General features: G+C 45.8%; 1 pseudogene; it reads right to left on the bottom strand.

Moving 5' to 3' along the window:
• Window positions 1–852: 852 nt before the first annotated feature.
• Window positions 853–27,161, bottom strand: LOC100839524 (annotated as a pseudogene).

Raw genomic sequence — 27,161 nt, 5'->3', positions numbered from 1 at the left:
CTCGCGCGCCATGGCTAATGGCACGGGAAACGAAAGAAGACATGTGGCTGTATTTTGAATCATTTCCTACGTCAAAGCTAATTTCTTACATCCTCCATTCCAAAATGTATGGCGCATAACTTATGTTGAGTCAAAATTTCTAAACTTTGACCAACTTTATAACAAAAAAACATCAACATCTGCGGTGCTACATTTGGCATTTGCCTTAAACAATTGTCAATAATTTTTCTACAAACTTTATAATATTTGACAGTCAACAAAAATTATGTTCTGCGGAAACGGCAGGTCGTAATTATGGTAGTGAACAAATCCCACCAAAACCGTTTTCTGTTTCTGTTTTCCTCTCTCGTAGCTAAGACACAGCAGGAATCACACGAGGCTGGAATAGGCAGGAAATCCCTAGTGGAGTTACTGTTCACGTCAAGCTATTGTCGGGCGATGAAATCTCTGTTGAAGATTTTTCGTCTGTTGCCATTTTTTGTGATCTGAACCAACACAGGAAACCTCTGCCTCTTTTCTGGCGTGTAAGCTAGATGCTCTGTTTGTATGGACGCCTGAATGAGGATGGGTGTTGCAGGTTGAATTTAAGCTGCATCGACGAAAAAACATACATTACGAAGCATGTTGAACTACCGTGGCCCACTTGTTGCAATGAAAAAACTGTAAACCTGTCACTGGTAAGATGAATAGGTAATTGTTTCCAATCAAAACGAGAATTACTTTAACTGGTATGCCACACCATGTTGGAGGTACAAGTACAACTGACATTAACAATGTCACTGAAAAAAGGCAACCAGGCCAACGGGTTCAATCACGGTTTTATCCCATCTCTGTTTGTTGTACGTTCTACCATTAAAGGGTTTCAAAAAGCTTTTGGAATGCCGGCCGGTTATCTCCAGGAAAATCGTCCTCATGATCATCATCATAAACGTGCTGCGCTATCTGCCATACGTGAAGGATGTTTTCTTCATCAACGCTAGCAAGCATCCAGTCCTCGCATTGGTTCCAAGAGAAGTCGGAGATGTTTCTCTTATGGCCTCCGTGAATGAACAAGAGCTCAGGAGGGCCTTCTTCTGCGTCCTCTGGGGATTGCTCCCGACCAATTCTGTTAAGGCAAAGTCAAGTTCACATACTCTCACATATATAATGTGGAAAGTGGGGAAGCAATTTTGAAACTGGATGGCTGTTTACCTGCTTAGGTCCCAAACCATCAGCTTTTTGCCCAGACAAGAAGATGCAAGTACAGCTTCATTCTTTGGGCACCATCCGAGTTGAACTATTCCCTCTCTGCTTACACAATAAAATATGGATTTAAAGCCAATAATAACTAACAATAAATTGATGAGCAGGAAAACACACTCCCACACAGATGAAAACTGAAACATACTTATGAAAGTTTAAGGTGTGGAGCGATGTATCAATCTTCCGAAGATCGAATAATTTCACAGTCTTGTCAGTTGAACCAGTTGCTACAACCCATTCATTCAAAGGATTGAAAGCAAGGCAATTCACCTATGAAAGAAACAAAAATGCATTAGATAACAAGAGTGTACTGTAGGTCATTAATATGTGAAGCTCATCTGTTTAGCCTTTTAGTTGGAACTGTACACAAGGTGCAGGCGCAGAAAGACCAAGCAGTAATTCCGAGAAGTTCCGTGCGGATTATGTAAACATTTTTGGTGTCTTCAAATTGATAGATCAATGAACCAAGGGATATATCAGATGATGATTCAGAAAGACCTGGAACTATGTCTGAGAAGCTCGTGAAATTTTGTAGATTTGTTGGTGCCTCAAATATAGATCGATGAACTAAAGGATACCATTCTTCCCCTAAAAGAAAAGCCATGGCAGCTGGCCTAATCTCTGCAGGCCACGTGGCAACTCTTTGCCGAAGGTGTTTGTGGATGCCTTCAGCAAAGGGATGACAGGCGGGCCCATTCTGACATGCTGGCGCTACGTTTGGGCATCCGTGGGCTCGCCACGTCATGTGCTCTTTGCCGAAGGTAGCCTTTGGCAAAGGCCCGACAGGTGGACCCGCCTCAGACTCGGATGGGACTGCACCGTTAATGCCCGTGGTCCGTTTATTGCTTTTCTTTGCCGAAGGCTAGCTGTTTGGCCTTCGGCAAAGAAGCCATTGCCGTAAAAATCCCGCGTGGAAGCTCTTTGCCGAATGCCCCGACAAAAGGATTAGCCGAAGGTTTCGGCCCTTCGGCAAAGCAGGGTTGTGCTGTAGTGTCAGCCTCACCACTAACAAAAAGAAAGAACTCTGTCTTGTCAATCAGACTTTTATGTGGTACAAATGCAATAATGTGTGTGTAAACCTTTCTTTCTAAAATCAATGTGGGTGTGTCAACTGAAGTGCGAACGAGTAGTGTCCTGTCATATGAAAACGGTCCATTCCCCCACAGTGCAATTCTGTGATGCACCTATATGCATTTCACCGCCCTGCAGGTTACAAAGCCTTTGCAAAATAACAGACCGGCCAGAAACATCAAATTTTCAGCATACGAAAATCCAAGTAACTGTCCATTAATATGTATTTGCAGAAAATAGCAAAAAAAAAAGTATTTATACAATGATTCATAATATCAGAAATCATCTTCCATTATGTCATATGCATTATCTGTGTTGTGTGGCATTCAACCTGTACCATTGACTCTAGTGACTTCAGGGGTAAGACCAATAAACAAATTATAGAGACATATAACCATGAAAAATTTATTCTTACTGCCCCATAATACCAATAGTATTAAACAAAAGTGCATAGGTATTGGACACTCCAAGGATACATACCTCACTCTGGTGTTCCTCCACAGACTGTACAGGTTTGCTAGATGCAGAACTACGTAAATCCCAAATTAGCAGATTACGATCTTCACCAACTGAGCCAAATAAGTATCCATGCCTCAAATGCCAAGCAACATCTTCAACGTTGCCATGATGATAAAACTAACCACAGAACAAAAAAGAAGAAGACGTATTGCATTAAGCCATCAATATAAGTAAATAACTGATATTGACTGAGTGACCGGCCTACATAATAACATCACTAGCCAAAAATGTCTAAGTGCAACGAAAACTATTTCTAAGGTAGCCAATTTTACGATCCAGGAATGAAATTGTTATCACCAGTTTGCTATACTACCTCCAATAGATGTTTTACAATGTGTATCGTAAGGTCAAAGATTTTAACTTTGACCACTAATATGCACAAAAAATATTTGTGGTAGTCACATGAAAAATAATTAGTTATCAGTGAAGTTTGTCAAATGTGCATACTGGGAACTATATCAAATGGCAAAAGAGCCTTTTTCATTAGCAGAAAAAAGAGATGTTTTCCCCCTGCATTAGTTTAACCAATATATTTCTATTTGAAATATTGAAACTCAAATATCTTTCTAACTGTGGACAGCGTACGTCACTGGCACCAAGAGGACCAAACAGATGAGAAATCGATGAGCTACCATGCATGTTTCGGAGTATATATTTCTGTTTCTTATTATGTACGTAGAGTGTTATACGAGAAGCCTACTTTTGTTTCCTCAACTATTACCGTGGCGTAATACCGAATAGTTTGCACCGCTATAACTCCTAATACTGGTGCTGTGGTGCAGTGTACGCCTTACCTTTGATTTAGGTGGTTTCCCCCATCCTGACCATGTGCAAGTGCCCCTCTCTCTCCGCTAATTTTTTTAAATAATACGAATTATTTAATCATTATTGAAAATAATACACGTTTTAGAAAAATTTCAAAAATAATACACCCTCAACCTGGGCCAGGCCGACTGGAGCTAATCGGCCCGGCCCAAGCCGATTACGCCCACTCGGCCTCGCCCAGGCCGACTGGAGGCCGGCCTGCCAGCACACAGGCCAACTGGCCCTTGTCAGCATCGCCCAGGCCGATTAGGCCCCAGTCGGCTTCGGCCAGGCCGACTGGGTGTTCGTCTTCCTCGCACGTACAGGAACAGAAGCTCGAACGCCACTCCTACCGTTGATCTCCCTTCGATTCCCCGGGTCTCCACTCATTCTCTTCGCATTAACACATGTGAATTAATCCCCACTATTCCACAAACCGGTTCAGGCGCAATAGGTCTCCAGTCGCGGCCGGGGCTCCGGGCACGGCTTCGGCATGACATCGGGGACGCCACGGCCAACGGCGACGGTTGTTCGTGAATTCTTGTCAAAAAAGGTGAAGGGGGACAGACAAGTCTCCCGGTGAAAAGAATCGAGGAACAGAGCTTCGGAGTGAGCTCTCCTTCAACAATGGAGGCGACGGACGGCGGAGGAAAACGGTCGTGGCACGAGATGTAGAGAGCTTGAGGGGACAACCTCTCAATAGGATAATGAGAGAAGAAGGGCAAAGGCACACGGTGACGCGCTAGGAATCGCCTTTTATAGGCAGAGGAGGGAGATCGGGAGACGGATGCCGACGGGCGGCATTCGGTGCGTGTCAATGGAAGTGGCCAATAAAGAAGGAAAACAGGAGACCTAGCGCCTGAACTGGTTCGTGGAATAGTGGAGATTAATTCTCATGTGTTAATGCGAAGAGAATGAGTGGAGACCAGGGGAATCGAAGGGAGATCAACCGGCAAGCAGTGGCGTTCTGTTCGTTCTTGTACGTGCCTGTCGGCCTGGCCGAAGCCGACCGGGGCCTAATCGGCCTAGGGGTTGGCAGGCCGGCCTCCAGTCGGCCAGGCCCAGACCGAGGGTGTATTATTTTTTTAAAAAAATTCTGAAACGTGTATTATTTTCAATAATGATTAAATAATTCGTATTATTTAAAAATATTGGCTCTCTCCTACACCTTGCGTCTCTCTATTTTCTTTTCTCATGCTTCTTTGCTAGTGTCGCTCGTTAGTTTCTTGTTATGCCCCTTACCCGAGATATATATAACAAGTTGATGTGGACCCCACATGACACAAATCCGCCCACAAAAGGTCACTTTTATAGACCTATGTTTGAAGTGTTTTCAATAAGGAGGTGCAAATCATGATACAGTATTGAGGGACCAAAAGTAGACTTTTTCTTAATGTATATTTGAGAAATTATAAAGAGTGGCCATATTTGAGGGACCAATTGAAAATAGAATTTCCATAAGCCTTTTTAGAACTATCAGCATTATTTCTCCAAGCATGCAGCATATCATACCAGATAATACTAACACAGAAAACATTAAGAGAAACTTGATATTTGAATGCCACAGCACATGGTCACATGGAGAATGCTTTAATTAAAGTTGCATGCAAAGTTCGAAGCATTAACATACTTATATGAGCAGATGATCATGAGCCGTACCTTAAAAGTCTGATATGCATCAAGAGTTTTGTTTTTACCATTTGCTTTGATGTCCCATAAGCAAATTTTAACATCATCAGATCCACTTAGCAAATGGCCCTCTTTAAAGATACTCCAAGACAAGCCATATCCTTCAGAGTTGTGTCCCTTCAATCGTAGATCCGGATTGCATGCACCATTCAATGGAGGCTTTGCTGGGTGCTTTCTATAATCAAAGACATACACTTCTCCACTGTCTGTCTTCGTAGCAATTATAAATGAATTTTGTGGCATATATCGAGCTCGGTAGACTGGTCCGTCATGATTTATCTCTTGAACTATTTGCACCTGGAAAGGCAGGAAACACATGTCACAACTGTGATAGTTGGCATCTTCAGGCAAGAACAAGATCGAGTAATAAGGATACATGGCTTATTATCTAGTATATGCACAAGCCTCTTTACCAAAACACTTGTTCTAGAAGTATACAAGAAAATACGACCTTTCATTCTTATGGTGTAGATACAAATTAACAACAATAACCACAGGTTTGTAAATTACATAGACAACTCGAAGGAACATCCAGATAATGGAATATGTCAAAAGGACACTTGAATTCAAGAAAAGAATTCATATTCCAACTCACATCTATATTACATAATGATGGTACACAAACATGTGAGCAACAAAGCAATATTGCAATTAGAGAGACTAAATATCAATTAGTTAAGTTACATTATTTCGTAGCAGCATGAAGTGGCCAGTGAGCACCCATACTAGTAAGAAAAAACAATTAATTGAGTTAAATTAACAGATGCATAACCAGAAAACACAAATATCTCAATCACAAAGAAACATGTATCCAGCCAATTTTGACCTCCGTATGTAACCGGGCTAAGGTACATAATGTATATAATAGTATGACCACATTATTAAACTACTCCTTGGTTATTTCAATGAAAAGAAGGAACACGTAACCATCAAACGCCATATAGCAAAGCAATTAACAAAATGGCTGTATCTAGTCAATGGAGGGGCCAAACATGAAACGGGCACAACAGATTAATGTGTAAATTTATGTTTTAACCCTTGAGCTTGTAGAGCCAGTAGAAATTGAACCCTCCACCTTCTAATCCCACCCTGACCTTACTATTCCTCATCATTAGTGACCTTAAGAACCTATACAAACGTGGATTGCCGACCTCGATCCACTGGACACGATATCCATAATGCATGGCAAGATGATCGAGTTAGCGTCACTCAAAGTTACTAGGCTGACCATGGCCATATCTGCAATCCGGGATTTGTAAACCTTCTTATGAGCAATATTGCCTAGGAATTGTAACTTTGGGGTGTTCATTTTAGGGATTGAGATAAGTGGAGATTTTGATTTCGACCGACTCTACAAGCTCAAGGTTTAAAATAGACTTTTAGTCACAGATTAATTGTGTCACACTTATGGAAAACAAAAATGAGATATTCATTACAACAAGAAAAATCAATGTCAAGATATGAATGGATAAATCAATGCCTGAATAAATATTTTTAATGTTCTTGAAGCAGCAGAAATCACAATAAAAATATCAATACATGGAAAATCATGTGCCAATAAGCTGTGAAAATGCTAAGAAAGCAGTTAAAGAAAATAAATTGCATTCCAGGTTATCATCAAATGACATACAAGTAATGTCAAGAAATTCATAAATGATTCAACTCAACATGAAAAACATAGATTAATTGCTCATGTCCTAAATCGTAGATTAGCCGGTCCAAAATATGAAATTAAATGGATTGATATAACTTATAAGAAAATAAATAGGAGCTCAATTATAATATAATATAAAGCAATCTCATCCAAATACCATATCTGGATGATCCACCAAAGTGATAGTTATGACAAAGAATAAAAATAAAAATGGAATAGTCCTCGCGACAACCCATTGTCCTCCCCCGCAAAGCACGCACAGTATACTAAAGCACCCAAATCCACAATTCAAATGTAAATCATCACAACTATCAACAACAGTGCAATTTTAATCCTTAACCCATAGTAACACAATTTCAATCCCCCGAGTACATGTCTTTGGAGTACAAGATAATATCCTAGGGATATGACTGAATCTTCTAAGAGAGATAACAAACAATTAATCCTAACAAATATGTACTATATATCCTACCATAATGACCAATATTAATTATAACATTCGTATCAGAAGAGGAAGATGATGGTACAATATCACCCTACAGTCGTAATAGGGGCATTGTGTGGAACTGGGATTCAGTGAAGTTGTGCAGTGAAGTCACGGAGAGACTTGACCCTTCTTATCAGCCGTCCAAACCAGATCCAAGGGACAAGATGGAACCAAGGCAAAATACGCCCATGACTGCAGCTTTCGGGACTCATCCGGCAGAGAGAAAAAGGCGGGGCGGGTTCCCGCGGGAAAGGGGCGCGAGCCAGGCCAAAATTTCACCCAGAGCTCCGCTCACCGCGCCTCGCGGGGGCGGGATTTGCTCACCTCGTCAGTGGGCACGTCTACGCGCAGAGGAGGTTGACGCGGCGCTGCGGAGAAGGAGAAGAAAGGCGGGCTGCGACAGGAGGAGGAGTCAGGCACGTTGGCGCCGCTGTGGAGGAGAAGACTGGACCGAAGGTATGCTCCTGCTTAAATCAGTTAGATTTAGAGTTCAGTGCTGATTGCTGTGTAGTTTTGAGTGTTTTCCCTCTGCAATTGGTACACTGATAATGGGTTGTTGGCTTAAAATTGGGCAGACTTTGTAGGATAATTGTGGGTGTTGTGCGATGGCAAATTCTGTTAAGGGGATTCCTGAAGTTGGTATGAGATTCAGAAATCTAGATGAGGCTTGGATGTTTTGGGTAGCATATGGGGGTCGTGCAGGTTTTGAGGTGAGAAAAAGGTGGACTAATAAGAGCAAACTAGATGGTAAAGTAACATCATGCAGATATGTATGTGCCAATGAAGGTTATCATAAAAAAGTTGAAAGAGAATATGTTCGGAAGCATTTTAGAGCTGAAACAAGAACTAATTGTCATGCTAGGATGACTCTTCAATTGGATCGAGACTCTGGAAATTTTAATGTAATTGATGTAGTGCTTGAACATAATCACTTTCTTCACCTGCCACAAACACGTCACCTCATGGCTTCCCAAAGGAAAATTTCAGAATTTCAAGCTTTTGAAATTGAACCAAAAAGCAACATGTGCATGTGGAATGTTTGAAAGGGCAGGAATATTGTGCGGACATGGACTGAAAGTTCTTGATTTGATGAACATAAAGACATTGCCGCAACATTATGTCTTGAAGAGATGGACTAGAGAAGCACGTAAAGGAAGTATATTGGACAAGCAAGGAAGAGGTGTGATAGAAAATCCAAAACTAGAAGCCATGCTTCGGTACAAGGAACTATCTTATAAATTTCACAATTTGGCACATAAAGCATCCTACTCTACTGCATGTTGTTTGTTGTTAGAAAATGCACTTGATTCCCTTGGCCCACAAGTAGAGGATAAACTGAAAGCACCTACTAGTCCTATTAGTGAACCAAGTAATGAGCAAGAAAATGCTGACCCAAATGTGCAACAAACAGATGACTTGCTAAGAGCTTCACAACTGAAGAAAAAAGTGGTTCAATCCAAAAATAAGAAGAGAACTAGAACTTGGCTTCATAAGTTGCGAAAGGGCAAGCGGAAGCCAACCAAACCTGTCGTTGCAAGCAAAAAAGGAGCAAAGGTACAACCTCAAGTAGAAGTGGAGAATGATGCCCGAAAGGAAGAACCAAACGTGAAAAATTATGAGTACAATGTTATTGATAGTTTTACCCAGCTCATCACAGCTCCTACTATTTGTGATGATACTCTTTATGGTGAGGATCTATTCTAGTGTCTACATGTCGTGGTTACATGTTATTTTGGGGGTTAACTATAGTTTGTTGGATGTATTTTGGGGGCTAACCATAGTATTTTGTGGCCTAAATGTACAAGTGAAATGGCCTAATGTGTTAGAAACTGGATGTATTTTCGGTTCAGTTTTCGGTTCAGATTTCCAATGTAATTAGTGGCCCCTCAAGGGCTACAAACTCAGTATGAAGTTGTAGAAAATTTCAGTGTTAAGCTTCAGATTTGCTTCAATTTTTGCTTGTGTTATTGGTTCAGTTTTTCTCCTCGTAATATGTTCAGTTCTTATATTTATAATCTGCTCAGTGATGCAGTTTTTCCTTTTGTTATTGGCGTACTCCAATATGTTCAGATTTGCTTCTCTTTGTTCAGAATCTGTAAGCCTTTTTTCTCTCTGCCGGATGGAGTCCCGAAAACAACAAGTCATGGGCGTATTTTGTCTTGGTTTCATCTTGTCCCTTGAATCTGGTTTGGACGGCTGATAAGAAGGATCAAGTCTCTCCGTGATTTCACTGCAACTCAATCCCAGTCCGCATTGTGTGTACGGTGTTGCATCACATATCTTGTGCCTATAGTGGAAGCCGACGAGTTACTCAAGTGAGGTGCAATGTGAGTACATGCATTGGTCGATGTTGAGGTCAGACTTGCCGGTGTGGAGGTAACTGCGCAGGTGAAGCCGCAGGCACAAGAAAGTGCCCTGGCCTGATCCAAGTTGGGAAGAAATCATGTGCCAAGAATAAGATGGTGACGTGATTGAGGCTGTTTTGATCAAGGAGCTAGCTATAGGGTGTCGATGCCGAAGATGATGTTGTTGAATTCGTCTAGACCAGGCGTCGCATCAGATTTGCCCTGTCTTAGGGACGAAGGCACGCATTGGTGTTGCCAAATACCGGGCATGCGTAGACGTGGCACCACAGACAGTGAGCCATGTCAAAGGGAGAGCAGAGGAGGCCTCTGCCCGGGACAGTCCATTGCGCATGCAGGGCAATGAAAGGGAGTACCCATGCAGGCCATGATTGCTGGAAAAGACAAGGTGCAGTTGTGGACGAGGCGATGATCACACTCGCAATGAAATTGTAGTGGGCGGACCAAAGGTGGCATGAAGTGCCTAACAAATGCTATGCTACCATAATATATAGCCAATATTCTATCAAATAGAAAATGCACTTAAAACATGCCAGGCAGGCTAAAAACCAACAACATGTCCTCCATATTGGTAGTTGGGTAGGCGGCATGAAGTGCCTAACAAATGCTATGCACCATAATATATAACCAATATTCTATCAAATAGAAAATGCACTTAAAAACATGCCAGGCAGGCTAAAAACCAACAACATGTCCTCCATATTGGTAGTTGGGGTTATCATGTAGCCTCAAATACTCAAAGCCAGAATGCAATAATTTGTTAATTACGTAATCACATGCAAAGTAAATGACCGGAATCGCAGCTCATAAAAGTTTACAACTATATAAACGAAAACACATTTTTCCTAAAGCTGAGTGCTCTTAAGGGAAAATTGATGTGGATTGCCCTCTTTTTTTGCGGGCTGTGGATTGCACATTGTTGCTGCAGCTGATGCTGCAAAAAGATAAATACATGTTGTTGAAATTTTGGATTAGGCCCAAGGCCCAATCTGAAATTAATTCCTGAAAAATCTCAAAAGCCCATTCATGAAGTGGGATGAGGAAGTGGAAATAGTCCCACCTTGCTAGTTTAGGGAAAGTTAGACCAATATATAAGGTATGTTGGTTCTTACCTCTTGTGCAAGTGAGCAAGGAAAATCCCCACGGAATCCGTTGGGGAAGCGTAACAAATCCCGATAATTGCGGAGTTGGTTTTGGTTTCCTAAACCGAACCGAAGTCCGCCTGCATGCCTATATAATAAGACTACCCCGGCCTCCGGACAGAACAAGCCACAACCCTAGCCGTCACGCCCACGATCCAATCTTGTTGTTCGCCGTCAACTGCTACTCCACCCCGTCGACTGCGTGCATAGATAGCCGGGAGAGCAGGCCTCCGGAACCCCAACCTTCGAGATCCTGCCCGTGAGACGGTCGATAAGGTTTTTGGAGAGCGTTCTCACGCGACTGCTCGCTTCTTCACGTCTCTGTTTCGTTGGCATCTTCGTCATCAATGGCCGACGACCTCGGAGATCCCGCGGCTCAGGCTGCCGCTCTAGCTCAGCAGCAGCAGGCTGCACAACTCCAAGCTCAGCAGCAGGTTGCCCAACTCCAAGCCCAGGCAACTGCTGCTGCACAGGCGCAAGCGCAGGCACTGGCCGCTGCTCAGGAGGTAGTCAAGGCTGCAGCTGCTGCCGGCGTGAACATCGACGCTACCGGACTCGTCACCGACCTCAACAAACAAACACAAGAAAAGAGTACGGCACCGTACGTAATCTGCTCTTTCTTGTTGATTTTGATTAGTAGTTCTATTATTCATGCCGTGAAATTAGATGAGTTTTATTGCTGTGCGTTCCTATTTAATTTGTCTAGTTTGCATGATATAATATGCTACATGTTTTACACACTGTTTTTCTGGATTAAATATTCATCGAAATTACCTAATTATTCAACACATGTTTAGTTGCAGCTCCTATGATCCTATCACTGGAAAATAAAATTTGGTTGAAAAACCAACAAAGATGAATTACAAGTGCCTGATCTAGACCTATTCGCTGCACCATTGCGATTTGAAGAACGATGCAGTGGACTCTGCCTACCCGTTATGTATAAAAATTAATAAGGATCGTCACACAAATCCAACACATACGTACATACCTCATACAGTCAAATCTAAAGAACAAATTTCTTCATTAAATGGATCAGATAATCTCAGTAGAAATGTCTGCTCCGGTTGTTGGCAAAAGATTTAATGAAAAATTGGCTGCATCTGCACAACCAACTAACCTGTGATTGCCAAATTTATAGAGCAAAAATTGTCCTAGATACAACCCACTTCTTTCATCTCAAATGTCCGCTGCTAATCAAATCGCAAAGATAATTAATGCAACACAAGAACCCACACCAAAACCCTAAAAGCTCCGGGTTATCAGGTTATGTACACCACAAGATGACAAGACCCCAACAACTCATTATCCTGTATTCATGAGTTTTGATATAGTTCGAAATAAGTAATCTGCCTGCCAGGATGACAGCAAGTATCCCCAATTCAACACACATGCACGTACCTAGCGACACAATGAGATCGTCATAAATCGCCTCTCGGAAGTCCTATCCACCACAGTTTCTCATACCATTTCTACTTTTATTTCCATTATTTCTCCTTTATACTTGTATTTCTTCACAGTAATTTTTATTTTATTTATTTATTAGCTATTATATTTTTTTTCAGGTTTTATATAAAGCTAATGAAAATAAATATTTTTAGTCAAATTATCAATAATAAAAAATTTCTAATAACTTGTCGACAAAGAAAAAGTTTCAAGGGTAAAATATGTTGTCACGACCATTTGTTTAAAAGTTCATGTATTCAAAATAAAAGAAATGCTGGATCACGAGTTCCAAAAAAATTCTTCATGTATGTAAAAGAAAATATTAGTGTATTTCAAAAGAAATGTCTATGCCTCGTTAGAAAGATGGTTGTATAGTTCAAAAGTGTTCATGTATTTGCCATAGAAGAAATAGAGAAATGTTCATGTCTTTACAATACTGTACGTATATTTTAAAAAACGTACATTCCCCGAGCATGAGTCCATAATTTTGAGATAACAAATTCGGTTGCCCATGACATAGCATAGCAAGTATCCCAATTCACAGCTAAAAAAAAAAAGTATCCCAATTCAAAGCGCCACAGGAGATCAGCATAGATCCCCGTACCCAAAATTACCACTCTCCCCCAGTCATTAAACGACCAAAAACATACCCGACTACCACAAAACAACATAAAACCCTAACACGCATGATTACTCATAAACTAACTGTTCGATGAGATTTTGTACCCAATTATATATTTATACATGCATAAAAATATATTACATGGGTTCAAGTTCAGACAATACGCATGCAGTCCTCCTTAATTTGATCCATAATTCCATATTACCTGCATATACGTGTGTGAGCTCCAATTAGCTAAACACCACGAGCAGCACATGCATGTGTATATATGGGCCATATGCTAGCTGCATGCAAGGAGGATCAATCACACGCTGCATGCCCTACGTGCGCGTGAAGATTTCTGGCGCTGCTCATAGAAGGAAATATGAAAAGCTGTCAATTACTTTGGAAAGCATCAGCGAGACCGGCAATCAATCAAGAAATATCAGTGGTTTAGGAAATTCTCCTGACCGCCTTCTCTTCTTGGAAAAACCCACCATTCATCCCTGCCGATAACCCTATATAAGCCAGCACCCGAGGCCAGCTGCAGGAGGAAAAAACGGACCCCAGGCCAGAGGAGAAGTCGCCCAGGCGGCAGCGATGCACAGCAGCCTCGAGCATCAGGTAAGGGCAGCCGCGCGTGTCCTAGGCGGCGGCAAGCGAAGAACGCCCCTGACTTGCCTAAGGCATCAGCCGGCCAGAGGTAGAAGAAACACTTGTACTCATACGTGCATCCAAGGTCCAAACACGTATCAGAGCACACACGTACAAGAGACAACAACAAGCATGCATCGATGGCTTCTTTCTCCAATGGTAAGGACCATGGCGAGATTTCTCTCTTCCTCTCTCGTTTTCTCTGTGCAGTGCGTCTCTCCGTATGGCTGGCTGCTTTGTCGCGACCAACGTGCCGAGGCTGCCGACGTGCGGTCTGTCGGCAGGCTCCTCGTTCTTCACCGATGCGGGCGCTACTGGGTCGCCGTGCCTGCTAACACAGCCCGCCGGTGCCGATGTGTTGAGGTCTTGGTGAAGAAGGCGATGCTGCCAGTGTTGCTTGTCACGTGCGACGGCGACGGAGATGCCGTGGCCGGCTGCTCGGCGGCCTTGCGCAACTGTGGCATCGTCTTGTCACGCTCGCTAGCACCTCGGCCAAGGCGCTGGCCTGACGGTAAGGGCCACAACCTTCTTGTGCGCATATATAATGAAAGTCTCGTCCCAGGCTTGGACACGAGATTGCCGGCCACCTGCATGCTCAATGCCGGGCAGTACAGTGACATGTCACCGCGGGCTATGACTTGCAGCTTGCTGGTATTTTCCTCTTCATGTTCCGCCTTGCGTGGAACCCGGGTTGGCGCATTCTTCACCGACATGGTATCGTTCTAGACGCGCTGCTCACGGCGGCCTTCTACGTGGTGTCCCTCGAGACGCCGCCTTACGCGGTGCTCATCGTGGGGCACTCTTCACCGACTTAGCATCATATATGGTAGACGCCGCCACTCGTGGTGGCCCTCTACGTGGTACCCATCGTGACACCGCCATACACGGTGTTCACCATGGCACATCGCAGTCTACACCGCCACCGATATCTACTCCGACAGTCATCCTCTCGACATCGTCCAACCTCTGACCAGGCGAAGCTGTACTCCACCAACTATTCCTTCTCCGATGAAGTAAGTATGTTACTTGTTTGCACCGACGAGGTGATAGCAAGTCATCCTGTCCGACAACGGTAAGGCGGACATCTCTAGGCCTGGCACACTGACAAGGCGAAGGCCACCCATCCTGCCTAAGCCGACGAGGCTTAGACACCATCATCATCGGACAACGACAAGCTGGTGGTCTACAGGTAAGCATCGCCGAAGCGATGGCGTACTGCCCCACCCCTCCACATCACCACCGTCTACGCCAAGCACACGGATAAGACGAGACTCAAAGGCGACGACCATTGCAGCAGCTTAATCGGAGGTGTCTCGCGGTTCGATCCACGGGAGTAATTAAGCGGGAGCTTTACGAAGCCCCGTGAACCAAGACACCACAATCGCCCATGTCATATTGGCCGCGCTTGCAGGCCACGGAGCGCACTCCATTATGGGAAATTGTAATTTTGTTTCTCTAATTGAGATTAATAAAATGCATATTTCTTTATGTTTTATTTGTGTATTTAGGTACACTGGCACGCCCGCGTTTTATTTCCCCGACGCACGAGTGATACTTTTTTAGTATTTTTTCGTGTCAAACACTAACCTCGTTCGTCGTAGCCCGGAACTCTCCAATGTAGTCAGCCTGGTCCTGGGTGTTGGTGTTGGTGTCGTCGTCGAGGCCCAAAGGGAGCTGGACCTCGGCGAGCACAACATAGTTGGGGCCGCTGGAGCTGTGCGTCCCGAGCAGCATCTTCTGCACGGAGTGGTCCTTGCCGGCGGGCTCCGTGCGGTCAGGCAGCCACTCCACGGTGAGCGATGCCCGTTAGAGCGCGTGTGAGACGACGAGGTCATAGAGGAACGGCGCGTTGTTCTTCCAGATCCTGAACTCCTCGTTGATCAGCCCCTCCTCCAAGTCGGCGCCGCTGACCCCAGCAATCGGCTAAGCGTCTCCCTCCCCCTATCCATGGTAGGCTTCGCTTAGGGTTTTGTTTCGGCAGACTACGGGAGCCAGAGCGCGGGGGGAATTGGCTAGCTATGTGGAGATCGAGCAGACGAGCCTGGTCTGCGGCGGCCACCCTTCTTGATTGCTTATGCTTTGTCAGCCTTCCGTATAAAAGCGCGCGACACTGTGCACCCCCATGGATTACCCAAGTAATCTGAATGATCAACCAGTAGAGATCTAACCGATCTCAGTCCCCAGCATCAGGGCGGTTCTAGCTACTTGGAGCCATACTCTCTGACCCTATTCATGTTCTTTTGCCTTAAGACTGGTTCAATGTTTAGCATGCGAGAGGGGCAAGTTGGACATCTCGCAAAACTAAATCATGTAGCAAATGGAAAGGAGACTGCAAAATCACAAGTGTATGTCGAAAAATGGACAGAATTTCTGCTAGGTTCAGCTCCTTTTCTAATGTCAACAGTATCCTTTTGCAAAAAATTAATGGGCCAGATTTGTAAATACTAAAAACTCCGCTTGCAAAATGGGCCGGATTTGTAAATACTACTGAAATATATATCAACAGTTCATTCAGCTCCTTTTCAAACTTCTGAAATATTAACTACTGATATACAGTATACTTATATCAAGGCCGGTCAGGTAAGTGAAAAATCTGTTAAATTAGCTCCATTTTGTAAGCCTGATCCTGAGTAATGAAATTCTCTTTTCACGCAAAAAAAATAGTTAAGTGAGCCCGTTCGCTTCCATGGTTTGGAGGTCCCTCTTGACGGTATAATCCAGGCCACACCAGCATGTTACGGCAAAAGAGAGATCACAACGGTATGATACTAGTACATGATTTATTTGGTCACGGGGATATGTTCGGGGCACCCGGTGCTACTGGATTTTCCTAGTCTGTTGAGTGCCAGAGGAACTCGCCAAAGCCCAGTTTGCACTCGGCAAATCAAGTCCAACTTGCACTGGGCAAAGGCTTTATGGATTTAGAGAGAGAGAGAGAGTGAGGAGGGGGAGGTGTGGGTCGATCTGCTACATGGTCAGGAATCTTAGTGATGTGCGTGCAGATCGACATCATATGGGTGACGGCCCAGATCGATGCGGGGCAGGAGAGGTTTTGTTGAGCGCCACTCTTAACTAGGCTCAAACGAGTGCCCTGCCAAGACACTCGCAAACCAACTTTCTTTGCAGAGTGTCCCAGAAACACACTCAGCAAACCATTTGTTCTATTTTCAGAATTTTTTGTTGCAATTATGAAATATCAATTCATAGGAATTGAGAAAATAAACATACCACGAGGTTCTAATTTTTTTTTACGGAACAATGAGATGCTAGTTAGGCCTATGGTCCTTTACGAGACATCATGGCTTGAAACAAAAGAAAAATCCTAATTTGAGATCAACTAATCAAGCAATGTACCATGAAAGAAATACTCTCTCTGCTACTGTGCTGCATATATACAGAGTGGGCAATTCAATGTCTCAAACCCTCAAATCACTCGAATGCGATTAGAAAAGGTGAAGGAGGAGGCAGATTGATCGGTTTCAGGCTTCGTCGCTTTGATTGATTCGGAATGAGAAGACCAGGCCCAACCGTCCAAGGCCCAAATAAGAAGAAGAGCCCAGAACAAAATTCAAGGTTTAGAGGCCCAGGAAAAGAGAAGGGGGAGACGAACTGCTGTGGCCTAGCCCGGACAGAACAGATCGATCTATTCGATTGTTCATCGTCTTCGGGGGCACAACAGGATCCAGATCCCTCCATCCTTCCCCATGGTTCGGCAGAGCTCCGGCAGGAGGCGGCCTGGAGCCCGGGCACGTGCCCGTGGTGCCCCCACGGTGGCTCCGCTTATGGGCGGAGTATGTGATCAATGAGGGAATTGCTATGAAGCCAATGGGTCTGGCAGGGGATATGCACGCAACAGATCGATTACCAGTGGAATATAAGGCAACATATACAAGTATACTGGTATAGTGGTATGTAGAGTGGCACTACTACAAAACGGTCTATATGCAACGCCACATCAGTAACGGGTCCGACGCGACCGTTACTAATGAAGAACATCAGTGTCGGTCGCGGCCACGACCGTTACTGATGAACCGAGCGGGCACCGTCCGTCACCGCCCAGGCACACATCAGTGGCGGTCGCGCGACCTGACCGCCACTGATGAACACTTATAGCTCGCGAGTTACATCAGTGGCAGTCGGTTAAGGGGTGACCGCCACTGATGAACCATGCATCAGTAACGGTCGGACCAGCTCGAACGTTATTGATGTGTACACGATTATCAGTAACGGTCGAGAAAACCTCGACCGACACTGATGTAACTCGCATTTTAAATACACCGTGCGGAGCCGCAGCTGGTCGCGCCTCCTGTCGTTAGGGACTAGCTGCGGCCCCTTCCTCTCCGGCGACGGCGAGGTGCCGCCTGACCGCGCCATGGCCGCCGGCGAGCACCCCAGGTATGCCCTCCTCCCTCCCCCTTCCTCCTCCCTCCCCCCGCGCCGGCGGCGCCGCCTCCATGGCCGGCGAGCGGCCATGGCCGTCGAACTCCATTTTTGGAGCTCCGGCGGCCGGCGCGCTCCGATCTTCGAACCCTAAGCTTTCCTCTCCCTCCCGATGTCTCTCTCCCCCCCGATCTCTCTCGCCGGCCTCCAATTTCTTTCTGAATTTTCCCAATTTCAAATTTTTGAGCTCCGCGGCCGCCGGCCGAATTGCGGCGTCCTCATCGTCACCCGGAGCTTCCCTCTCGCTTGCGTGCTCTCTCTCCCTCCTGATCTTTCTCGCCGGCCTCTAATTTCTCTCCGAATGTCTCTAATTTCAAAATTTTAGTTAGCTCCGGTTAATTAGCACATTAATCTCCTTGTCAATGATTAGGCTAACTATTTTGCTTTTTTCTTTTCTTGTGTATTGTGTTGTAGATCGAAGGATCGTTCTTGGATGTACGCCAAGGAAAGAATCAATGCTGGATGGATAACCGAATGGATGGTCTTTTTTGGAGTCGCGAAAGGTGATATGGAACGAAAAGAACTTTTGATGATGCGTTGCCCATGTCGCAAATGTGGAAACACATGCATGATGAAGCCTGAAGATGTTCAGATGCACGTGCTGGCATCGGGTTTTGTCGATGGTTATTCTCACTGGACTTGTCACAGGGAGGATGCGGTTGATGTCAGTAGCTGTAGCGAAGATGATGATGTCCTGTGGTATGATCTGGCGAATGATTCCGAGGAAGAAACAAGGATCGATGAGAAGGCTAATGTGGAAGGTGAAGTAGCTCCACGTGGCAGGATTGCCGAAATGCTAGATGACTCGTACCTACGGGACCAGCTGGAGGACCCCGAAGATGAGGCAGAGTCTGCTCGGTTCAAAAAATTGTTGGAGGACGCAAACACACCCTTGTATGATGGAGCTGGCGAAGAAAACAACGTGCTCGAAGTGACGCTCAAACTTTTGAGGCTGAAAAATTGCTGCGAAGAAATATAAGAAACCTGGAGGCGTCGTGTGGAAAAGGAGGTCCGTATTCTGGGACCTGGAGTACTGGGCACATTTAGAATGCCGCCACAGCATAGATGTCATGCACGTGGAGAAAAAAGTATGCGACAACGTGCTGGAGTTGCTGATGAACATTCCAGAGAAGACGAAAGATGGACCCAATGCACGGAAGGACCTGGAACTCATGTCTATCAGGAAAGAGTTGTGGGGCAAAGATCAAGTGTCGGCAGCCGACAAGAATGGTTTCGTGACGGTGACCACGCGGTGTCGTCTTGCATGTTACAACCCGTACAAAGACGAGTTGCATAGGATTTGCCAGTGCCTCCAGGGCATTAAAGTCCCATCGAACTACTCGTCGAGCATCAAGCATCTAGTTGACATGAAGAGTCAGAAGCTATCTGGCATGAAGTCTCACGACAATCATGTCATACTCACTCAGTTACTTCCAGTCGCAATCAGAGGTATCATGGAGCCGCACGTAAGGGAGACAATCATGAAGCTTTCTGACTTCTTTGACAGCATCTCGTAGAAGTCAATCACCGTTAGACGATGCCAGATACTGAACGATAGTATGATACAGATTCTGTGCGAGCTCGAGATGTTCTTCCCTCCATCATTCTTCGATATCATGGTCCATCTAATGATCCACATATGCGATGAGATCCTGTCCTTAGGGCTCTCGTTCCTGCATAACATGTATGGCCCTGAACGATACAACGGGGTTCTGAAGCGGTACGTTCGTAACAGATCGCGTCCAGAAGGTAGCATCGTGGAAGGCTTTAGGGCAGAAGAGTGCATCGAGTTCTGCACGGATTGGTTGGCCGATCAGAAATCAATAGGTGTTCCCGAATCACGACACAAGGGCAAGCTCGATGGCGAAGGTGGCCTTGGACATACATACCTTAATGTCTATGGAAGAGGAAGGGAAGCTGACTTTGAAAGAGCACATTTGGTTGTGTTGCAAACTGTCGATTGCTGCCGACCTTATCAGGAAATGCACATGGAACAACTGCGAAATGAAAACCCTAAAAGAGGAGAAGTCTGGATCCACTGGGAGCACAATAAAACATTCGCAGCGTGGCTGAAGAATTATTGGTACGGCAGGGAGACGACCAATGTATCAGAAGAGACGGTTGCATGTTTGTCACGGCAACCTGCTTTCCACGTCTCTACTTGGCAATCATATGCGATCAACGGCTATAACTTCTACACTGCGTCTCAGGACCGTAAAAGCACATATCAAAATAGTGGTGTAATCATGACTTCTGAGACCGCGACCGACGACAACACAGCAAAACCAAAGCGTTCTTCAGCGTTATCGAGGAGATCTGGGAATTGGAGTACTCGATCACAAAGATCCCAATGTTCCGTGTAAGATGGACCAAAGGTGACAAAGAAGAAAGTCACAAGTTCACAACGATGGTGCTACCTCCTGAGATCCCTCGTGAACAAGTTGACGTGAGAAAAATCCCGGCAAGAGAGGAACGATGGGTCTTTGCTAAACAATGCAAGCAGGTATTCTACATAGACGACCCGGCAAATAAAGGCCGTGTCATAGTAAGAAGAGGGAAAAGAAGCATTGTTGGAGTGGACGGAGTTACTTCACAAGAAGACTACGAAGGTTTCCATGATCCGACGACCGCCGCAGATGACGAAGAAGCGGAATGCACGATATTAACGAGGAAAAGAAGAGGGAAAAGAAGAAGTGATGGGAGCGACAGCGAGAAAATATCACAAAAACCCTACCTCAGAAGCAGTTCTGCGAGGAGTCAAGTTATGACTTACCGAAGGAAAGAGAAGCACTAGTAGTCACATTGTAAAAATGTACTCATACTAAATCTTAATGCAAACTTTGTACTAAGTGAATTTTTTGAAATTTGTATGCATGAATTGAAATTTGTACTAGAGAAATGCATGAATACAAATTTGTACTAGAGAAATGCACAAATACTAGAGAAATACAACTCCCAAGAAGCATAGCAGCACATCAGTAACGGTCAGCTACTATGCGGCCGTTACTGATGTATAGGAGCACATCAGTAACGGGCGGCTACTGTGCGACCGCCACTGATGTTCTTACATCAGTAAACGGTCGCTGAGCCACACGCCCGTTACTGATGTTCTTCTGGACATCAGTAACGGTCGCATCCCTTATCCGCCCGTTACTGATGTGCATGGGGTATATAACGGAACCTGCCGAAACACTTAGAATCATTCTTGCCTGTGCGTCCTCACCTAACCCGAGAGACCAGCTGTGGGATTTCCTAACCCTAGCGGAAGCGCCGCCGGATTTTCGCGCCGCCGCCGCCGTCGACCTCGCGCGCTGCCCGAGCCTGACGTCGCATCCTCGTCCCCAGCCCGAGCGCCTCCTCCCCGACGCCGCCGTCTTCCTCCTCCCCGAGCCCGAGCGCCTCCTGCCCGACGCCGCCATCTTCCTCCGCGACGCCGCCCGAGCCCGACGCCGCGTCCTCGTCCCCGAGCCCGAGCGCCTCCTCCCCGCGTCGTCCTCGCCCGACCGCCGCCACCCCGCACCGCCTCCTCCCCGAGCGCCGCCACCCCGCGTCGTCCTTGCCCGACCGCCTCCTCCCTGAGCCACAGGTTAGGGTTAGGGTTAGGATTTGATTGCAATATCCCGATTTAGATTATGAAAATTGAGAGTTCAGCATCTGTTAGAAGGGTTTGTTGCTGTCAAATTTAGTACATGGGCAATATCCCTATTTAGATTATGAAAATTTGATATAGGGTTAGTACATTGTAGGGTTAGTACATGGGCACACATTGTTATTTGTGCTCCTAGAACTTAACATGTTGTTTACTGTTGCACATTAGCCTTCCTGCTTATATTGTTTAGCCTTGCTGCTTATCCAAGCCACCTTAACATGCTGTTTACTCCTGCTGCTATATAATTAGGTTCTTTATATGATGCTGTCATATATATTCTTTATATGTATGTTGCTGTCATATGTATACAAGTGTATGCTCCTGCCGCTAAGAAGCCAAGGAAGAAAACGCCGAGTGGGAGCCACAACTTGAAGGAGTTCTGTTACGTGGTCACTCGACACTCTGACAGAGGCCGCCCGGAGTCGCCTGAGAAGGCACAGAAGGCCTTCGCAACGACCTGTGGAGCCGTTGCACGCAAGTATTGCAAGATCACCGACGAGTGGAGTGACATCTCCCAAGTCGTTAGAGACACGTGCATCGCGGACGTTGCAAGAAGGTTCCCACCGACGAGTGGCGCGAGCGATTCCTAGCGGCCGTCAACATAGTAGTCTGCAATGGACTTGCTAATTGGAAAACCACCGCTAGAAGGTGGATGGACAAACCGTACGAGATCATCAAGAAGAAATGGCCGTTGGCAACTAATGAGGCCGAATGGGAAAAGTTCAAGAAGGAATCGTCTGACCCTGCCTTCATTGTGAAGAGTGAACGCATGAGGGCGCTGCGCTTAAGGAAGCCCTTGAACCACAGGCTAGGGACTGCAGGGAAAGAGGGGAAGAAGAAGGTCTGGCGCAAGCAAGACCTAATTCTCGAGGCGGCAGGCAGGGTGCCTCCAGCGCATGACATGCTAGAGGACCAACCTGCTAGAGAATATGCACGTCAGCACATGACACCCGAGCAGTGGGCGGGCATTGAGCCAATGCAGCCGCCTATTAAAAATTTTACGGTAAGGGTTCATGTGCATTTAGTTGTTTTCGGCGTGAATTATGACACTCCTGATCCATATAGACTCACGTCCTGTCATATATGATAACAGGAAAATGCCCACAAATGCGAGGAGAGCAAGAGGTCAGAAACCTCCGACAACTCCGTGCAGAGCAAGAGGTGGGAGTCGGCTGTGACCGCCGGCTTGCAAAAGGCGGAGCACACGGGCCGTGTTCTAGGAGAAGGCGAAGGGGCCTACTGGGATGATGATTTCCCGCCTGCTCCGAAGCGAAGCAGGATCCAGAAAAAGCTCCCCGCTTATCCTGAGATAATAGAACAAGCTAAGGCGGAGGCGCGAGAGCAGGCATCTATCGTGTCTCAATAGGTGTCGCGGGAATATGCAGTGCAAGCCGTCCATCATTTGGTGTCGGCATTGACCAAAGACCACCCCGCCCTTGGAGCCATACTCGGGGGAGGAGTGGAAGGTTTGAGGAACCTCCTTTCTCCTCTTCCTCCTCTTCCCCCGTGAAAGAGCACCCCGCTGAAGAGCAGGTCGCCTCCGACACAAGTATGGAGGACGAAGAAACCTACACCCCAGGTTACAGCCCGGCTCCTAGCATGGACAATTCCCCTGCTAGCCAACCTTCCCAAGCGAGGGCAGCCGGGATAACGATCAGGGTCCGAGCGACAACATTTGTAAGCAATCTTTTCAAACTCTTTTTCAATCCTTACCTTCATGAATAAAGATCTTACACACATATGCCTTCTTCTTGTTACGCGCAGGCACCGGTGAAGTGTCGTATCCACGTTGACAAGCCTCGGAAGCCTGTAGGCGCCATTGGCTGCTTGATGCCCAGACAATCACCGCCACTGGTGCACGACATTCTCATGAACGACGCACAAGTGAGTGTGATGGTGGACTCCATCGTCGACGACCATCGGGATTATGCTATCCCGCTACCTCCGGAGGAAGGCGTGGATATCCTAGGCGGTTGTCCAAACTACCGAATTATGTGGCCTAGGAGCTTGGTATCTCTCTACAACCAGCGCCGGCCCTCTATGACTCCATCTCCCTCCGTCCAGAAAAGTACTTCTCATTCGCCGCTCGGCCTTTCCCCTAGGATACTTCCTCATGTAGATGCCGGCAGAGATGAAGAGCGGGCAATGTCGATGCCTGCACAGCTCAAAGATAGCCAGACCACAGAGTCGGCACAGGCTGGAAGCGTCCCTCGCACCTTCTCTCTCTTGGGTGCCGCTGAGTCCATGGGTGGCCGCAAGATCGATAACAAGTACAAGGCAGAGGAGAAAAAGGCATGGGACAGTACGAGGAGGCATAAAAAGAGGAGGCGCGGCGGCAAGACCATCAAGGAGTCCTCCACTGTCACTCAAGATGAGATGCACCATGTGCCTGACATAACTGGAGTCTGGGAGGACAATAGGCCTAACATTCTCATCAAGAACCCATATCAAGGCCAAAGATTCGAAGACGGATCCAATTTCGTGGCTAGGGAGTTCGACCGGGTGCTTCTTTACTATCCTGGAAGACCGATGGTCACCGAAGATTCCCTGCGTGCCATGTCCAGAGAGATGCAAGAGTTTCATCAGTTCTACATGCAAGCATCAGCTGGTTCTGAACAGCATGCCCAACAGATCAATGTTAGAATCCCACGAGACTATGGCTTCTTTGACCAAGAAACTGGGAGCATTCAGGAACGTCCTATCACCTTTGGTGTGGAGTTCAACGAACTGTTTCACCTCTTCAACCGCCAAAAGCTTGATATCAACCTCTTAAGGCTGTGGTCAGCCTACCAAATAAGAGAACTGCGGCGATTGGAGGTCAAAAAAGTAACCATTCTAAACCACGCGATGTTCAACTACGGTGACATCGGTCTTGAGCCTGAAAAGGATGCCTCAAGAACCATGGCATCTAAATACTTGGTGGCATGTCTCGAGAAATACGCGGACGACGACTTCATCCTCTTCTTCCTTAATTTGGAGTAAGTTCAATTTTATATATGGAACCGTTTGTTTTTTCTAATTCAGTCTTTCTTATACACTCTTAGATACTAAAGTTTGTTTCTTTTGAAAACAGAGACCATTGGGTGACACTACTCATTTGTTTGCCTTGGTCCGCGGTGTACTACTTCGATTCACTGCTTCCGAAGAATGGTGTTCGAGGTAGGTTCTAGAAACCCATCAAATCACTCATTAACACTGCCTGGAAAGTGGCGACCAAGGGAAAACTAGCTGGTAAAGGCTATAAAGATGAGTCTCACCACAACCACATGTTCCCTTGCCAGCAACAACCGCCCGGCAGTGTGTTCTGTGGCTACTACTGCTGTCACATCCTTATGGAGAATGCCAGCATGTTCAAGTCTGAGTGGAAGGGGTCAGTCGCGGCGATGGAAGAGTACTGGTGGCCCCGAATGACAATGGGACACAGACCTAAATGGGTCGTGTATAACATTCAAAGGGAGTTCGCCCATCTCATAAACAATGAGGTCATCAAGCCTAGCGGGGACTTCTTCGAACGCGTGGAACAAGTCGTGTCTAGGGTTCACCCACGACAATAGATTCATTTGTATTCTTTATATGCTTCCATGAAATTTTGACACTTTGTAATTATGCTTCTATGGAATTTTGACACTTTGTAATCAATGTCGTGAAATGAGATACATTTGTATTCTTTATATGATGCGTCTTATATACAATTGTATGCTTTAAATGATGTCATGTGATGTGATGCGGCTTTATATGTATTTTTCTGTGATAAGATACATTTTTCTATGATGAGATACATTATGTATATAATTTGTTGTGCTGTATATAATTTGCTGTGTATTTCCTATGTATTTACTGTGGTTTTAATCATTTTTTTAAATACCGAAAATGTATCAGTGTCGGTCGATCGACCGATAGTGATGGGGAGACGCGACCGTTACTGATAATATATACATCAGGAACGGTCGGGAAGGAGCGACCGCCACTAATGTATATATACATCAGTAACGGTCGCGTCGAAGCGACCATTACTGATGATGGTACATCAGTAACGGTCGGGCCGACCGTTTCTGATGATGATGGGTATCATCAGTAACACGAAGTTAGTAACGGCGGCCCCGACCGTTACTGGTATGATTTTTCAACCGTTACTGATAACCGTTTCTGTAGTAGTGCGGTCCAAGGATCTTGCCGTGACAATCCAAAGCAGTAGATGCGTGGAAGTTGCACATGCTTAATATATTTGATATTGTTGGTTTGTATTAATTCACGGTGTTTCGCTTCTTTGGACCATTTGGCTGTGTGTACATTTCGTTATGCACAAGTCAAGTGTGAACTCTGATTGGTGTATCTTCTTGACACAACATCTTAGTTCAATGTAGCTCGTTTTTCAAAAAATAAATGGTACTTAAACATGAAAATAAACTTCCGGTTTCAAACGGCAATTACGTATGGGGATGGACCTGTCACCTGTGTGACTACTAAGTGCATGGAGATTTACTGTATATAGTAAGAAAAAGGTAAATGACGATGCACGTCGACCAAATGATGAGGAAGCTAGATGGAGCTGAGGTCGATGATTAGGTGTTTGCCGTCCTTGGAACATACTTGCGGAGCCATATCTGACGGTGGCCAATGGTGATCTTGACAAGTCGCTTGCCATTGAGCACGAGCCCAAGGAATGCCTCGCTCTTAAAAATGATCCGACCGTACATGGGCGCTATGGCACCCGTCGTCTTCTCCATGAGAACACGCACAACGCAGTCGCCCCACTTCCTGCATTCAAAACCATATATATATGTGAATATTTAATATGCATATATGATAAATAATCCAACAATGGCAGGTGGGGATGAGATCGACAGACTTACAGACATATATCTCCTCCCGCTCGATTGGCATCCCCTTGGAGAAGGTGATGAACATCGAGCGGCAGTCCTCGTGAACGGCGACGTGTTGGCTATCATAGGGAGCCATCAGCTCCAGCGGGTTGCCGACGAGCCCAGTCTCGTAGCGACGCAACATAAGGTGCAGGCGGTCGTTGAAGATTAGCTTCCCGACACCGTCGAGGAAATCAGCGACGCCCCTGACAACAAGATCCTGGTGGAAGGTGAAGAAGCACGGGTTGATGTCTCCGTCCTGGCAGAGTGTGGAGATCAAAGGAATGGCGGGCAGAATGAGTTCCTGCTGACGAAGGCACTCGAGGATGCGGTTGGCCTCTGCTGCCACCTCGTTGACGGCGAAGGGGCTGATCCCTGGGATGTGATGGATGGCTGACACAGTGCCCTGGTCGATCCAGACCAGCAATGCCACGGCGTTCCTCGCCTGTTCCTCATTGCCGCAGATGGAGACAAAGCGCTCGTAAGCAGCGTGGGCAATGCTGTAAAGGTACAGCAGCTCGCGGACGGTGTAAGCCAT

This window comes from Brachypodium distachyon, chromosome 3 (genome assembly GCF_000005505.3).
Source record: "Brachypodium distachyon strain Bd21 chromosome 3, Brachypodium_distachyon_v3.0, whole genome shotgun sequence".
Classification (NCBI taxonomy): domain Eukaryota; kingdom Viridiplantae; phylum Streptophyta; class Magnoliopsida; order Poales; family Poaceae; genus Brachypodium; species Brachypodium distachyon.
This window is presented reverse-complemented; position numbering and strand designations above follow the sequence as displayed.